We start from the raw sequence: 18,162 nt of genomic DNA, 5'->3' as shown, positions 1-18,162 counted from the left end.
ATGCTTTTCCTGAAAGGTCACTTAGTCTTATTATTAGATAATCAATCACATAAGACTGGTTTCGGCATTACTCAGCGGGTTTCTTCATTCATACCATTAAAGTTCACTCTCTCTCCGTCGGGAAATACATGTAGAGGGGTTTAGCAATTTTCATAGTGCAGTTTGCAACTAAGGATCTTCAGTGATGAAGGCTACAGTATCCCGGGAAATCCATTGTTGTTGCAGCTTGTTCTTTGATGGTATCCTTTTTGTTGATCAATATCTATTTGTTGTAAAAGGATATTTTGTTTTAGCATCGAGAATTTGCTACATTTGAGAAAATTGGGATTTTTGAGAGTATCTATCTTGCGGGATTAAGATATCCCTTTTTGTGAAAAATGGTTTAAAAAACAGATCAAGGGATCGTTTGATGTTTGTTTTGAAATAACCATTTGGTTAAACTTTGTTTGAAAATATCAAATGTAGAGTTTTTGTTTTGTTTGGTATTTCTTTGGTGAATGATTTTGCTATCTTTTTGATTCGTCTTTATCTTGTTTCGTTTTTGACGATTGGATTTGGATAGATCTTTGGTTTTCTTTAATAAGTGATGGTTGAAATCCTTTTCGTTTCGTCTTTTCTTGTTGATAGATCACGGGATCTCAAGACTTCATTTTTGGTTGGCTTATATCTAGGTAGGGATTGGTGGCATAAAAGACAGTTTGTCTAGTATGTAAGAAATGAATGTATCGACCCTGGTCATTTTGATATCTAAGCAAAAATGAGACCGTGAAAAGGTATAATCGGATATACCTTATAAGCAATAGCGACACACCTAAGCTCACAAGAAATGAATTCCACAATGATTCAGATTGACGAGGCACAAATTCTCACATGGGTTTTTGTTTTTATCTGAACCTCCTAACCTTATGTCCCTTGATTGTTTAAAATTGTCAATAATGAAATAAAATCGAAGGAAATAAAGTTATATACATTATGAAAAGTAGGAGATTTGAACCTTCACTCCAATTGAGAATCAATATGACTTAAAATCTTCATCGAGCATAAGCATTTGAAAATTAAGTCAAGAGACGATTAATCACAAGGTTCTATAAAAGCTTATTATGGCAAGTCATTTATTCTATTTTTGAAGATTTGTTTTTCTGAATGTTTTTGGAAATATTGGTTATTTGAATGTTTTTGGTATTTTTGAAAAGAAAGCAATTTTCAATTGTTTTTGAATTTTCTTTTTGAATGAAAGTAAACACACTTTTATACAAACAAAAAGTAAAAGTTTAAGGATGGATGTTATCTGGATTTAACATTCCTAGACGGCCTAGGAAGTATTGAAACTTCGTTTCATCGAGAGCCTTAGTGAAGACATCGGCAATTTGATCTTCGGTATTGATGAAGTGCAATTCGATATGACCCTTTTGAATGTTGTCTTTGATAAAGTGATATCGAATGTCGACGTGCTTTGTCATGGAATGGTGAACGGGATTGTGTGAAATGGCAATTGCACTGGTTGAGTCACAAAATATGGGAATTTGTGAGATTTTGAAGCCATAGTCACGCAGTTGAGTTTGCATCCATATGACTTGTGAACAACAGCTGGCGGCAGCGACATATTCAGCTTCTGCTGTTGATGTGGACACACAAGTCTGTTTCTTTGAAGTCCAACTCACTAGTCTACCTCCTAGGAATTGACAGCTACCAGATGTACTCTTCCTATCTAGCTTGCATCCTCCGTAGTCTGAGTCGGTGAAAGCGTTCAGCTGAAAATCGGATTTAGTTGGATACCAAAGGCCAACTTTGGGAGTGCCTTTAAGGTATTTGAAGATGCGTTTCACAGCAACTACATGGGATTCCATAGGATTTGCTTGGTATCTGGCACAGACACATGTAGAAAACATGATGTCAGGTCTGCTGGCAATGAGGTACAAGAGTGATCCGATCATTCCACGATATCTTTTCGGGTCAACGGGTTTGCCATTTAAGTCTGCATCAATTTTGTATCCAAAGGCCATTGGGGTTTTTGCGGTATTGGATTTTTCCATTGAAAAGCGAGTGAGGAGGTTTTTGACATAATTCTCTTGGTTGATGAAAATGTCATCAGTTGACTGTTTGATTTGAAGTCCGAGAAATGTAGTCATCTCCCCAATCATGCTCATTTCAAATTTGCTCTTCATTAAATCTGCAAACTTAACACTTAAAGATTCATCAGTAGAACTGAAAATAATGTCATCAACATATATTTGTACACTTAACAAATGTTTATTAAAGATTTTACGAAAAAGGGTTGGATCGATTGAACCTCTTTTAAAACCTGATTCTTCGAGAAATGTTGACAACGTGGCATACCAGGCTCGGGGTGCTTGTTTCAATCCATAGATAGCTTTCTGCAATTTAAAGCTGTGATCGGGAAATTTGGGATCTTCGAAACCCGGTGGTTGTTGGATGTATACTTCGCGATCTATCTCTCCGTGTAGGAATGCACATTTAACGTCCATTTGGAATACTTTGAAATTCTTATGTGCAGCATATGCAAGAAAGATGCGAATTGCTTCAATTCTGGCAACTGGAGCATATGTTTCATTGTAGTCGATTCCTTCTTGTTGTAAATATCCTTTGATTACAAGACGTGCCTTGTTTCGACAAATGATTCCTTGCTCGTCAGTCTTGTTTCTGTATACCCATCTTGAACCTATAACAGTAACATCGGGTGGAGTAGGAACAAGATTCCATACGTCGTTTCTTTCAAATTTTGCTAGCTCTTCTTGCATAGCTTTTACCCAGTCTGGATCTTTTATAGCAGAATGTATGGTTTTAGGTTCAGTCGTGGATAAAAAGGCTCCAAATAAACATTCATTTGTGGATGCGGCTCTAGTCTGAATGCCTAAGTTGGGATCTCCGATGATTTGGTCTGTTGGATGATTTCTGGTCCACTTTATTAAGCGATTCTCTTCCGCTATAATAATTGGAGTTTCAGTATCCCATTGTTCTTCTCCAGGAGTTTCATCTTGGAATAAGTTTGAAGATTCCCCCATAAATGATGCATCGGGGTTGTTTTGGTTATTTGGGGATCGGGTATTTAAAGGAGGATTTGGTGTTTGTTCCAAAGAGGAAGTATGTGTTGGTGGTTCCCCCTCGAATTGATCTGCATCATTTTGGTTTGTTTGTGGAATAACTTCACTGGGTGTTCCTGTAGGATCAATTAAAGTAGTTAGAAGTTCAGAATTGTAAGCAGTTTTTGGTTGTTCAAAAAGTAAATCAAGATCGATTTCATTGTCTATGTCAGGAGAAGGTGTTTGTTGAATTGGATTTTGAAAAATATTTTCAATCATTTTTGAACCAAAATGTTCACGATCCAATTTCCTGACATAAAATTCATCGAAATGAACGTCGGTACTTTCTTCAATTACTCTGGTACATTTGTTCAGTACTCTATAAGCAGCTGAAGAAAATGAGTAACCAAGGAAAATTCCTTCGTCCGACCTTGATTCAAATTTTGAAAGGTGATCTTTATTGTTCTTTACGAAGCATCGACAACCAAAAATATGGAAAAATTTGATGTTTGGTTTTCGGTTGTTAATGACTTCATATGGTGTTTTATGAAGATGTTTATGGATTAAGGAACGATTTTGAGTGTAGCAAGTTGTGGCTATTGCTTCTGCCCAGAAGTATTGTGGCAGATCAGCGAAGATAAGCATTGATCTTGCAGCTTCACATAGAGTTCGGTTCCTTCTTTCAACAACACCGTTCTGTTGTGGAGTGTATGGAGCTGAGAAGTTATGTTCAATTCCTTTGTCTTTGAGAAATGAATCTAGAGTATTGTTTTTGAACTCTAAACCATTATGACTTCGGATTCTTCGAACAGGTCGTTTCAGCTTCAGCTCGATTTGTTTGATGAAGTTGATCATCTCTTCAGGTGCTTTTGATTTTAGTCTTAAGAAAAAGACCCAAGTAAAGCGCGAGAAACCATCAACAACAACAAGAATGTACTTCTTCCCTTGTATGGTTTGGGTTTTGGCAGGGCCACAAAGGTCTATGTGCAACAATTCTAGTGGTTCGGATACACTAGATTCTGAGATGCTTTTGTGAGTGGATCTGGAAAGTTTTCCTTTTTCACATGCGACACAAAGGGTTTCGTTATCAAGCTTCAGAAGTGGTAGCCCTCGAACAAGATCATCGCTGATTAATTTGTTGATGTACCTAAAGTTTAGATGGGAAAGGTGACGGTGCCATAACCAACTAATATCTGCTGGGGCTTTAGATAGCAGACATATATCGGGTTTACCGTAGATAAGATCCATGTCAAGTGGATACATATTTCCGGCACGATCAGAATCAACTATAACATCTTTTGTTTTGGCGTCCATGATCAAGCTTCGTTGTTTGGTGAAAAGAACTTCAAGATTGTTATCATACAGTTGAGAAACACTGATGAGGTTGTGTTTCAGGTCATCGACGAAGGCAACTTTCTTTATGGTAAAATTACCATTTGTTATGTTTCCATAACCTTTGATTTTTGCTTTCATGTTGTTGTCGAAGGTAACATCTTGATTGGTTTGTATAGGTTTGAAGTCACGTAAGTAGTTCTGGTTTCCTGTCATATGCTTGGAGCAGCCACTATCAATATACCATGTATCATCATTGGGTTCTCCAGCATTAAGTACCTGTTCTATGACGTTGGGAGCTCTTGAAGGTATTTCAACACCAGCTACGAAGCAGAAGTTTGATTGTGCTTGTTCATTGTCAGCTTCGTCATCAGATGTTGGCCAGTATTCCATGCTTGGTTCATGGATTGCCATCAATGCTTTTTGCTTTTCTTGGTTTTCCAGTTTCTTCAATTCATCGTCTCTTTGAGCATAGTATGCTGAGTCTTTGATTTTGGTTTTGTTTTTGGCTCGGCATTCTCTGGCATAGTGATTTGTTCCTTTGCAGTTGTGACAAATGATCACTTCTTCATCACTGTCATCCTTTTGACTTTTAATCGGAAGTCTTTCAAGTGCTTGAGTTTGGGTTTGTTGGGAAGGTTGAGAATGGTTTTGTTGGAATCCAAAATTTTGGTTGTTTTGAAAACCATTGTTTTGATTGTTGTAACCTTGATTTTGGAGACCTCTGTTTTGATTTTGAAAACTGTTGTTTGGATTGTGATTATGACCTGAGTTGGGATCGCTTTGAAATCCCTGGTTTTGAAAACCTTGGTTTGAGTTATTTTGGAAAGAAGGTCTTTGAGAATTTTGTCCAAAGTAAGGTCTTGGTTGAAAACCTGAGTTGTTTTATCCAAAAGATGGTCTTGGTTGAAAACTTGAGTTATTTTGTCCAAAAGATGGTCTTGTTTGAAAATTTGGTCTAAAATTTGATTGACCATGATTTGGGATAAATCTCTGGAGATTTATGTTTGCAACCAAAGCACAGAGTTGTTGATAATCTGCTTCATCATTTGAATCAGACTGGAAGGATTGGTTTTGAAAAGATATAGTCTGATTAAAATGATTAAAGTTTTGATCATTGTAAGGTGTTTGGTTTTGAGAAGTTGTGGACACAAGAGTAAGTGGTCCTCCAAAAGCTGCAATGGTTGGTGGGTCAATCGAGGATTCATACGATTGAAGTTCTCCATACAAATTGTACAAAGATTCGGTATGAATAGTTGGATTTCCCTGAATAATGAGTTTAACCATTTTCCAGCTTTCGAAAAGATTGTTTAAAAACTTGAGATTTATCTCGTGTTGTGTCTTTTTGATACCCAAATTGTTCATTTTAACCGTAATCAAATTGAACCTATCATGAGCATCATGGATAGTTTCTGATGAAAGCATTTTGAAATTATCGAATTCACTCAAAACAGATGTTCTTTTGTTTTCGATAATTCTTTTATTTCCACAAAAACGATTTTTCAAATTTTCCCAAATTTGATTTGCGGTTAACATCATAATGTCATCCATTTGACATAGAATACTGTGAGGTATTCCAGACACAAGTTCCTTTTTGGCTTGGAGTTCCAATTTTCTTATGATATCGGTTTGAGTGGCTTGATTCGTAGCAAGAGTAGCCATATTTTCTGGAGTAACATATGTTTCTTCTACACACTTCCAGATATCTTCATTTATAGCGTTAAGATGAAGATTCATACGGCCAACCCACGAATTATACTCTTCAGGAATAAGTATGGGTGCCCATGAACCAGATCCTAAGCTATTTGCAATGGAGACAGAGTTCATGTTGGAGTAATTTGCCAAAGACATTTTTTTGAATTTTTTTGAATTTTTTTTAAAGGATTTTGAACAAGTGATATTAAAATGAAATTTTTAAAGAAAAGCTTATGGAAGGTTTATAAACGCTATAACCAGAAGTTTTTCGACAAAAATTTCAAGGTAAATCACACAAGCTCTGATACCAATTGTTGGATATTATTCCTTTTATATATCAGCTCAGATACCGATTGTTGGAAATATAAAAATCTGATCACTACGACAAAAGGCTTGGTTACCAGTCACTGTGTGATCGATATATAATTTTAAGATATAAGATGTAAATATATATATATAAAGAATAATAATTGCGGAATAAGTATAAATATGAAAGCTATAAATGACTAAAAGCTATAATAATATAAATGACTGTATTTAAATGACGTAAAGCTATAAATAATATAAATGACTGTATTTAAATAACATAAAGCTATAATAAAATGTATAAGTATATAAATATATATCAAGTAGGTTCGTCAATAAATTGACTGAACTGGACTCGTGGAACGACTGGTCGATATTTGTTCTCTTGGAAGGACTGGTCGATATTGGGACTCTTGGAACGACTGGTCGATATTTGTTCTTGAAATGACTGGTCGATATTGGGACTCTTGGAACGACTGGTTCATATTTGTTCAAAGATCAATCTGGTATGTGACAAGTAGTAAAAAGTTCATTTTCATATAAAATGGGTTGTTTACAAAACAGTGCAAAGTACACGAGTCATGTATTTGTATACGGATATAGGGTGTTTTGAGGAGATTTGATGAGGTTGGAGTGGGTATTTGGAGGGTGTTAGGAGGTGGAATAAGGTTGTAATTTTGATGGTGTAAGGCAGCAAAGATGGTGAAGTTGAAGGAGCTTTGGTTGGTGATGGATGTAGATTTTCTAGATGTAGGTAAGGTTCTGAAGAATTGATGGTGATAATCTCCCTAGTAGTATTTTGGCTGTGTTGTGCTCGGTTTTTTGTTTTCTAACATGAAGATTCTGAACTCGAAAACAGAAATCTCTCTGGATAGCCAATTCTCTCTCGCGTCTCTTTGGGGTTTCCCGTGGTCAAAATTGTCCACGAAAATTTCTAGATGTAGGTAAGGTTCTGAAGAATTGATGGTGAAAATCTTCCTAGTAGTATTTTGGTTGTGTTGTGCTCGGCTTTTTTCGTTTTTGACTTGAAGATTCTGATGTTGAAAAACAGCAAGGTGGTGATGGTTGTGGTGATTTGAAAGAGTTTTTGGAGGAGGTTTAAGGAGGGTATTTGGAGGGTGTTTGGAGATTATTTTGAGGTTGGAAGGAGGTTAATATAAGAGAGGTGTTTGGTGGTAAATGGTGTGATGAACAAAGATAGTGAAGATGAAAAACCTTTAGTTTCAATGAAGAAGATGAAGATGGTTGATGGTGTTCTTCATTTCATTGTTGATGATCTTGGTGTTCTTCACTTAGCTTCTTGTTTGATCTTGGTGTTCTTCATTTAGCTCCAGGGATTTGTCTTTGTTCTTGAAGAAGATGAAGATTGGTGGTGTTCTTGGGAGTGTTTGTAGTTTGTAGGAAGTGTTACAATATTACAAATAAACACACACCCTTACACACACAAACTCATGTATACATATATGCATGAAACAAATATCTTCTAGTGCACTTGAGTATATGGAGAGTTGGCTGCAAGTTGATGTAGAGTAGGAGGCAAAAACGTGGGGTATTCATTTGCAGCTTCATTTCCTTTACTTATTGACTCTTCTTTGTTGACTTTTCCAATTGTTTGACTTTTCCATATATAATACATATATACATATATAATACATAAATATACATATAATACATATATATACGTATATATATATATATATATATATATATATATATATATATATTGTTGAAACTGTTTATTCACACAACTAATTTTCTCGTCTATGCGTTTTCGGTCATTCGCGTGTTTTCGTATTTTCCGTTTGATCACGCATTCATGCAACCTGAAATAACTGATAATATTTGTTAGATTGTATAAAAACAATTCATCTTATTTCAGTGATGGTCACATACAAGGTTACATAAGAACATTTTTCAACAGAATCAAAATAAGCCACAGTATCATCAAATGAAACAATTTCAGCATCATAAGCAGATAAAGGAATATTAAAAGATTCAAGTATTGCACGTACTTTGGTTGTCATGGGTGATTTGTCCGTGGATTTGGATACGAAACACCTTCCTGAAATTTCCTCTTCGCAATCTTCAAAACTTGCGAACATTGCTCCATGTGTGGGATGCCTCATTTCCTCGTCATCAGATCCTGAAGACCAGATCTAATACGTACCACTTTCTTCATTATCAGTTTCACCTTTCGCAACCAAAGACACTCCTTTGGTCTTAGCACGTATCTCTTCAATCTTTTCAGAGTAGTATGCTTCATCTTTAACTTTTTCTTTCTTCTCTTCTTTCTTTCGCAACATGCAATCGGCTGCGAAGTGATTCGCACCATTGCAATAGTGACAGTAAATTCCTAAATCACCTTTCAGCTTCTTCGCTTCTTTCGCATCGTTTTGTTTATCATCAGCTTTCTCCAATTTCTTCCTCTCCTCCTCTCCAGTTCTTGTGACTGCATTCTTCACATCACTAGCCTTTCCTTTTGGATTAAAAGGCTTTTTGAAAAACTTCTTAACTCTGTTGTTTGAATAGAATGCTACAGCTTCATCATCAGAGTTCATCAAAAATCCTTCTTCATCTGAACCATCTTTTTCATTAACATCAGTTTCTGATACCTTTGAAACAAGAGCCAAAGGACCTCCAATTTTGATTCTTCATACATTTCTGAAACTTCACATTCATGTGTTTTCAATTGATTGTAGAGATCATTCAATTTAGTTGTATCAAAACTCTGTTGATTCTTAATCATCATGCTCACACTTCGCCATTCCTTGCGAAGACCCATAATGAAAGTTAAATTGAACTCCATGAGAGACCTAGTGATTCCATACCTATTGCAACGATACATAAGCTCATTCAGACGATCATAGTAATTTTCAAGAGTTTCTGCATCCTTTTGTCTGAATTCCTTCAGTTCAACTAGACATTGCTTCACAGAGTTGATCTTCGTCTTTTCGCTACCTTGATACTTCTCTTTTAGAGTGTTCCATATCTCCTTGGCTGTTTTACAACTACGGATGTAATTGTAAACCACAGGAGGTAGAGCACCTCTTAGTTCCCTCATGCACCTCTTTTCATTATTCTTCAGTCGTTTTTGTTGATCAGCAACTTCAGCAGATGTAGTAGATGATCCAATTGGTTGAACATTAGCAGGAGCTTGCACTGTTCCATCGATACAATTCCAAAGTTCTTCATCAATTCCATTTAAGTAATCTTCCATTCTATCAGCCCACCGATCATAATATTCTGGAATTAACATCGGAATTTTGGTTGAGGAACCAAGCAAGTAGGAGAAGGAAGTCATTGTATTCATATTGAAATTCGCCATTGATGAACACAGAAATTTTCAGAAAGCTTGAAAAACTTGATGAAATTGAGAATTTGATCAATTGAATTAATCACAAATCACTAATCGATTACTCGACTTAACAATTCAAAGATAGAATCAATTCAAATCTGAAGATCAAATGTGATTTTCAAAACCAAAATGCGCGGAAAATTTTGAGTAAAATTGCAACTCAAAAAGCAAATGATTCTAACACGAAAATCAGATCTAAGTAGTTTGAATCCTGCTCTAATACCAATTGAAGAGAATTATTATCGAGATTTGAGAAAGCAAAGTTAGATTTGAGTAATTGAAGATTAAGAACACGAAGAGTAAATATTAATCAGATCTCATATTGATAAAGACTAACTACAAAATAAGCAAAAAAGAGATATTTATCCTCAAAGTCTCTCTCTACTTCTAACCTCAGTCCCTATTTATAGGGAACATGAGTGTACAAAAAATATACTAAGTCTAGACATTTTCACTTCGCATACAGATGACTTAGTAAAATAACATAAAATGCGAAACTATACAAGACACTATATTCGACTTTTACAATTTTACATCTACATGGACCAGGCTGACTGAAGGCCCCGTGCGGGCGGACCAGTCATACTGTAGACTCAGACAGTGGACCAGGTGGATTGAAGGCCCGGTGAGGGCAGAACAATCACACTATAGACTCAATATACATGGCTAGACTCGGAGGGTGGACCAGGTGGACTAAAGGCCCGAGGCGGCGGACCAGTCCCACAGTATACCCGATGTGCATGACAGTTCTATTTGCGATATGTTACGAGTATGTTTATGAGTGGTTTGTATTTTGGGGGTAACTCACTAAGCTTTTGGGCTTACAGTTCAGTGTTTTGTTTCAGGTACTTCAGGAGATTGTGGTAAGACGAAGGCGTGATCGTACCGCTCCTCATATTTTACGATTTATGTGATATGGCTCTAGGGAAATACTCTGATGTTTAAACTATTTTGAAAACGAATGTATGAACTTTATGGTTTTGAATGAATTAAAATTTTTTAATTTGGCTCGAATTTTATGGTCGTTACAAATTAATTTAGTGATCAAAATGAACTAATTAAATATGGACTCTTATATATATAGCATGGGCCAAGTTCATTTAGGTTGGGCTAAACTTGCATGGATAATCCATGGAGTTTTTAACCCGTGGATCCTATGGAAATGAAAGGTCATGGGTATTAGGGTTTACATGAATGTAACCCTAATCCTCCATACAATATAAAAAGGTATTTGGCATATGAAATGGCACTAGTGTGTGAGTAAACAAGAGTGGGCTAATTTCTAGTGTGCTTACTATTCTCTCAAGTTTTCCAAGGTGTTTTTGTGGATTTGTGATTCCACTTGAGGCTTCCACACTATTGGGGCTAAGCTCTTAAAGTTCAAGACTTCAACCTACATCAAAAGGTATGTCATCTAACTAGGATTTTGTAGTATAGTTGCTTCATATTATGCTAGTTAGGATGAAACCTTGGAATATTAAATATTTGCATGTATAATAAAGAAAACATAGATCCAAGGTTTATAGGGTTGCATGTACACCATAGGAGTGTTAGAATGCTCAAAACCCATCAGTGGTATCAGAGCCTAGGGTTGTTTTCAATTATACTTGATGCTACTTGCTTTTTTAAGGCTGAAAATCGAAGTTTTTTGCTGTCTGGACAGCTGACTCGACGGGTCCATGCCTTACAAGTGCCAACTCGTCGAGTTGGTTCATGCACTCGACGAGTTGGACCCCCAGACAACATATTTTTGAGTTTCAAGGCTGGAATTGGACTAGAATCATTATACTAAGCTGTTTTTGAACCTATAAACATGTTTTTGATGTGGTAATGATCATTCTAATCCAATTCCAAAGATAATTGTCAATAGATTCATGTTTTGTATTAGTTTAATGGTTAGGCTAATTACATGAAAATTGTTTGATTTGAATTGTCTTATTCATAAGAGTTTAATCTATACAATAGTTTTGCTTGACATGTTTGTATGCCTATTAGATGATCTAAATGGCCTTTAATGGATTCCATAACTTGTCCTCAAGTTATGGAAAACCAAAAGTTTTTGTTTAAAAGAATTATTAAAGAGACTTAGGTTATGAACTTGAAGAGTCTCCTCCAATAAATTGTTTTATAAGCTCCATAACTTGTCCTCAAGTTATGGATGTCTAAGAGTCTTGCCGCTAAAAGCCATATTAAACTCATATGTTAAAGAAATGAAAAGTTTTTGAATAGTTTCAAAACTTACCCTCAAGTTTTGGAATTTGTAAAGTCTCACACATAATTTAATTCAAAACCCTAGAGTTTTAAAAGTTAAAACTCAACCCTTATACTTTATAGTATTATGAGTTAATATATATATATATATATATATATATATATATATATATATGTATATGTATGTATAAGAGCAAGTTAGACTTACCGCTAGTAGGCCTCATTCATGAAGCCGGTCTCTAAGGGGGGTATAAGGTTACTGCCTATAAAATGGAAGTTTAATGGGTGTCCACTCTCACCCACCGCTTCCTTGACTGGTAGAGGGTCGTTAGCCGAACGGGTAGGACAAGGATTATATTTCTCCTTATAAGTATAATGATAAATATAAAGTAACTAAACCTTTTATAAATTCCCAATCTTAATTACTTTAGGAAAACTGTGAATTTGTTGCTAACCCATGAAATTACACTTTGCACCTTGCTGAAGTCGTTAGTGGAGCGTGTGTGGTTAACCGACACGCTAACTTGGATTTAACAAGGTTGGAAAAGAGTGGCTTAAGGTTTATCATAGATCGCTGGAGCGCGTGTGGTTAACCAGCACATCGATTAGGTGATAAAATTAAGAGCACCAAGTTAATTTGCATGGTTATTCACACCTTGTTTGTGATCCTCGACATCCCAGTCACAAACTTGAGAGGGCACAATCGAGATTTAAACATGCCATTGAAAATTTCAATGAATCTCAAAAGATCTAGGAATTTCAAATTCAATTATAACCTAATAATTTATTTCATTTTTCATGGTGGAAATTGGTGAATTGTCATTTGCCTACCTTCAAATATTTTATAGCTTGGATTACGGCATCCCTCTTCTAAGTTATAAAATATTGTGTTGGATTCTAGCCTTAATATTTCATATTGGGTGTTATATTAAGGATTTAAATCAACTAACTTAGATTTCTCCCATTATAGATGTCTGGTTTAGACATATATGATCTTCCCAAATCTCTTGAAACAAGCTTCCCTAATGAAGATGATGTCCCACGATTAGATCATGGAAATCATACTTCTCTTCCTCCACCTCCTTCAATTATTCTCCTTAACCCATAAGTTCTTGAATAGTTCAAGGTCACTCAAGCCCTATTGGCCAGCAAAGTCTATGTGTGCTCACATCTTGGAGATGAAGTCACATATTGACAAGCCAGGAGAGTTGGGTGCCAAAGTCTTGAGGAAGTTGGTTGTTGGTTGGGTTCTTCAATCACTTTCTAGGTCACATAGTGAGTTCCTTTAGGACTACTATATGACAGACCATGACATGACCCTTAATGATCTCACTTATTTGCTTGATGCTGTTGAATCATCAATGATTTGTAGCACTGGTAAAGCAAATTTGATTGGAAGATCGAATTCCCATACTTCCATGGACATTGAAAATGGTAACACTAGACATCCAGAAAAGCTTTCTCTTCCCAATGGAAAGGGATCGGCCATAGTCAACCTAGTTGACCAAATGGTAAAGAGAAAGGCTAAGTCTGAGATAGTCTCATGTACCATTATCAAAGGGTCCATATGTATCTATTGCCAAAGGAAGGGACATTGGTTGCGAAGCTACCCTACTTACGTGAAGAATCATAAGGATTGTAAAGTCAGAATGTATAACTCTACTTCAGGTAAGTCCACTATCTAACTATATTAAGTTCCTATTTGGAGATTCTTATCACATGATGTACATTTTGATGTTTTGAAGAATCAAAGGAAGCTTAAAAGAAGAGTATGTTGAATCTGATCGCGAAGATGGATTTCAATCGCATGGTTTGAAGATCGGATTTTTGAGTTACTGCTTAGGAATTATGATAGATTGCTAGGAAATATGTAATAGCACAGTTTTCATTTAAAGGTGCATTGTAAGGAAAAGGTTTTTCCGAATTTTATAAATAAATAAAATTTTGTTTTATTTTATTTTATATCTCCTTGCAATGGCATTTATAAAAAATTGATGTTTGTATGTTTCTAGCAATAATGGAAATATGAATTTGATTCTTTCATTTGTGGTAGTGTCTAAATTTACCAAATATGGAAAGATTCTCATCACCTAGGTTTCAATTGGACCGAAACTTGGAATCATGCAAGTTGTATTGTATGATGAATGAGAATTTTCATCGTTGAAAATTAAGACTAATTCCTTGTTCACATGTATATGTGAGTTAAGTGATGGACTAAGGGATCGAGTACACATTCTTGTGCACTGGTCAAGTCCACCACAAAAGATCGATAAGACTATTTTTCATGATTTACTAAAGTTTAGTAAATATGGTTATACTTACAAGTTTAAGTATAATTCTGAAACATTGCAAAATTTTCAATGTACGGCAGAAAAAATGAGAAGAATCAAATTAGGCAGAAAGATAAAGGTTTCTCGAATCTGAAAAGATGGGAGAGTACTTTAGTATCATGTTTTATGATCATCTTAATGATTATGAAACCATATCACAATTCATCCTCTAAGGACATCTTAGTGCATTCTTATGGCTAAGAAGAGGAATTATGAATTGTTGAAATGGTTAAATAAGGAAGATGAGTCATACTTCGTTCTAAAACAATTCTTAGAGTCATACTACAAGAATGTAACTTGAGTGACACATCTTAAAGAAGGTTTATAACACTTGTCAAATATAAGAATAAAATGATTTCTACTCTTGTACATTCGAAACTGGTAAGTTGTGATGTTTTGGATAAAACAAAGACCAACTAAGGCCAATTCTGTGAAGTGTCTTGATAAAGAATCCGCACTATCTCTTGAATATTTTTCTGTCAAGGAATGGTTCTTGGAAAGAGAGTCTTATATGTCAAGAGGACAGTGGAAGTCTTAAAGATCCTGAAAGAGTTTCAAGAACTAATCAAGAATAAAACCTATATTTTATCACTAGCATACGACTTGAGGTTTGTAACCTATTGTATTGACATATTCTTATTTCTATACCCATTCTAGTTAAAGTTGACTATGCATCTGAGTTCTACAAGTTCCCAATTGATTACGTAACAACTTGGAAGCAATGGTAGGCCCTTGTGGTGCCAGGTGGCAAAAGGTTAAGATTGCACAAGTTCAATCCATATGAGTTTGGATATGTCACTAACCTTGTCTTCTGATTATGGTTTTGACAAATTCTCAAGGATAAGAACACATACAACATAAAGTGTCATAAGGTTTCTCTCCGATTCAAGAAAATGATGGTGACGAAACGCTTTCACTAAGTAGGTTTTAAGTAGATAGCAATTGTGATATTTGCATTCTCAGAGTCGTTAGTGGAGCGTATGTGGTTAACCGACACACTAACTTGGACTTGTGAAAAATGGCAAAGGTCTAAACAATTGAGACTATGATTATGGCATCCCTTTTCATAGTTCTAAAAATTGTATAGACACACACGTGAACTATCTAAGGAAAGGTGTATGATTTTGATAAAGTTTTATCAAAGCATCTCGTATAAGACATATGAACTTTGGTAAGAAAGTCAATAAAGTATTGATTTCTAGAAGTCCAGCTGATTTCTAGATACATGTCAAAGCTACTGGGAGCATAAGTGTTATGCTAATAATCATCATGTTAGTGGGAGCATGATAATTATGATAAGTGTTGCAAGTTAGCAATGTTAATTATAGAAAACACAAAATTTTCAACTGGGAAAAGTTGTTTTGCTATAATTAAGGGAGAGGAAATTATCCTTCATTTCAATTCTAAAAGCATAGATTGAGATTTTAATCATCTTTAGTCAAGGATATATATATATATATATATATATATATATATATATATATATATGAAATTTATGCTGGAATGGTTGATCAACTTAAGGAAATTATATATATATATATATATATATATATATATATATATATATATATATAGGGATAGGGAATATACATTACAGCCACACCTAAGCTTAGGTACTAAACCTCTAAAATATGTCGTTTTAACATGCTAAATATACCCGGTTTGGTTTCACTTGGTAAATATATCATTCTCCATAACATTTCTTTCTTTCATTATCGTTTTATCATCTCCGTTTTCTTTCCACTATTACCATTTATTACTTCATCCAAGTGAACATTACTAAACCCTAAACCTAAACCTAAACCCGAAATTTAAACCCTAAACACTAAAGCTAAACCCTAAACCCTAAATCTAAACACTAAACCCTAAACCCTAAACCCTAAATCTAAACACTTAACCTTAAACCCTAAACCCTAAACCCTAACCCTAAACCCTAAACCATAAACCTTAACCCAAAACCCTAAACCCTAAACCCTAAACCTTAAACCCTAAACCATATTGTGTCGATCTTGAATTTACATATTGAAGTATTATTCGTGAATCCATTAACCGTAATCTTTATATAGTAAAACAATGTATTTTCAAGAGGTTTAGTACCTAAGCTTAGGTGGGGCTATAATGTATATTCCCTTTTCCCATATATATATATATATATATATATATATATATATATATATATTGCGTTCTCAAAATTCGATTATTGCGACATCCCTCTTCATAGTCATATTTTGAAAACATAACAAATAAAAAAATATTGTAGCAAAAGACTGATCTAGGATCATGTCTTTATGTGAGACATCATGAATCGTGTTCCATATGCTTCGGATATAGGATCGATTACATGTGATATAATATTTATCCTTTCTAAATTTTCCTAATACCTAGGGCATTAAGAGGGGAAAAGATCTAGAATTGGATATGACTAAATTGATTAAGCAATTGTTGAGGACAATCTAAGGTTTTACCAAAGATTGGTTGCTCATGGATAGTTGGAAGTATGGTGTAGATTTTTGGAAAGGACCATATTGACACATTTTGAAAAAGAGGCAACTCTCGTTCAGAAGTGATAGTCAAAATGGAAATATGGAAATGTCTCCATAGGTGGAAGTTATTCAATATGTGTAAGATTAGAAAAACTTAATGCAAGAAGGATGTTCGAAGGAATGTACTTTGAATTTAAGACTTCGTTTCAATGGAGTTGATCTCAATTGGAATACTTTTTAATGTCTGTTACCAAGTCTTTGTGACTTTGTGCATAGTCAATACAAGAGGATCAATGCATATAAGTTTAGAATCTAACATATTTTGGTAAATGGCAGGAATTTAGATTTCTTACATAAGGATTTGGGATTGTGAAATTAGAATCATTGGTATAATGTTCAATTGATCTATTCCACAAAGTAAGGATCATAAACAAACATAGTGTACATACTTGGTGTATGGTGTAACTATTGTTTGGACAAACATAGTGTGCATGCTTGGAGCATGGCATTACTATTGTTTCAGATTCAGGTATAAAGTTGATTATTTGAAACATTATACACTGAATAACGTGTAATCAATATGGTGATAAATAAAAGGTGTTTTATTTATATTCATAAGTTCTGAGACCATATTGGATTAGATTATTCTTGTTTTTCACTTTGTATGTTTTGACTTCCCGAATAACTAGGTTATTCAAACTCTCCACAGTCAATCATATGTTGGAAGTAGATATGAATCAAGATTATCATGAAGTTGGCTTGTAGATGTCTAAGGTGTTGTACATAGCAAGAGTTGCTACTGTTGGGTTTTGAGGAATCTAACACTTCCTAAGTATGCATGCAACCCTAATAAACCTTGGATCTATGTTTTCTTCTAAAATACATGCAAATAATAATTTCCAAGGTTTCTTCCTAACTAGCATAGCATAAGGATTATGAATCATAAAACTACTAGTAGAAATACATACCTTTTGATGGTGGTTGATTGCTTGGAGTTTGAGAGCCTAGCACCAATAATGTGAATGCCTCAAATGGAATCACAAATCACCACAAACACTTGGAAAACTTTGAGAGAGTAGTATACTTTCTTATGAAATCAGCCACCACTAAGTCTCACACAACTAGTGTCACTAGTGGTTATTTCATGCAACATAAGCATGCTTGTATAGTGTACATGATTAGGGTGAAACCCTAATAACCCATGACCTTTCCTTTTCCAAGGATCCATGGGTTAAAAGCTCCATGGACTTCCATATAAGCCTATCCCATTAACTAATGAGTATTAGCCCACACCATATAAAACAATAGCCCACAATTTAATTAGTCTTCCTTTTAATCTCTAAATTAATTCATAATTAATTTAAGACTAAAACTAATTAAATAACATGACTTCATATTAATATATTATA

This window comes from Lactuca serriola, chromosome 9, assembly GCF_051521515.1.
Source record: "Lactuca serriola cultivar US96UC23 chromosome 9, Lser_US96UC23_V15, whole genome shotgun sequence".
Classification (NCBI taxonomy): Eukaryota; Viridiplantae; Streptophyta; class Magnoliopsida; order Asterales; family Asteraceae; genus Lactuca; species Lactuca serriola.
Note: the sequence above shows the minus strand (reverse complement) of the source record.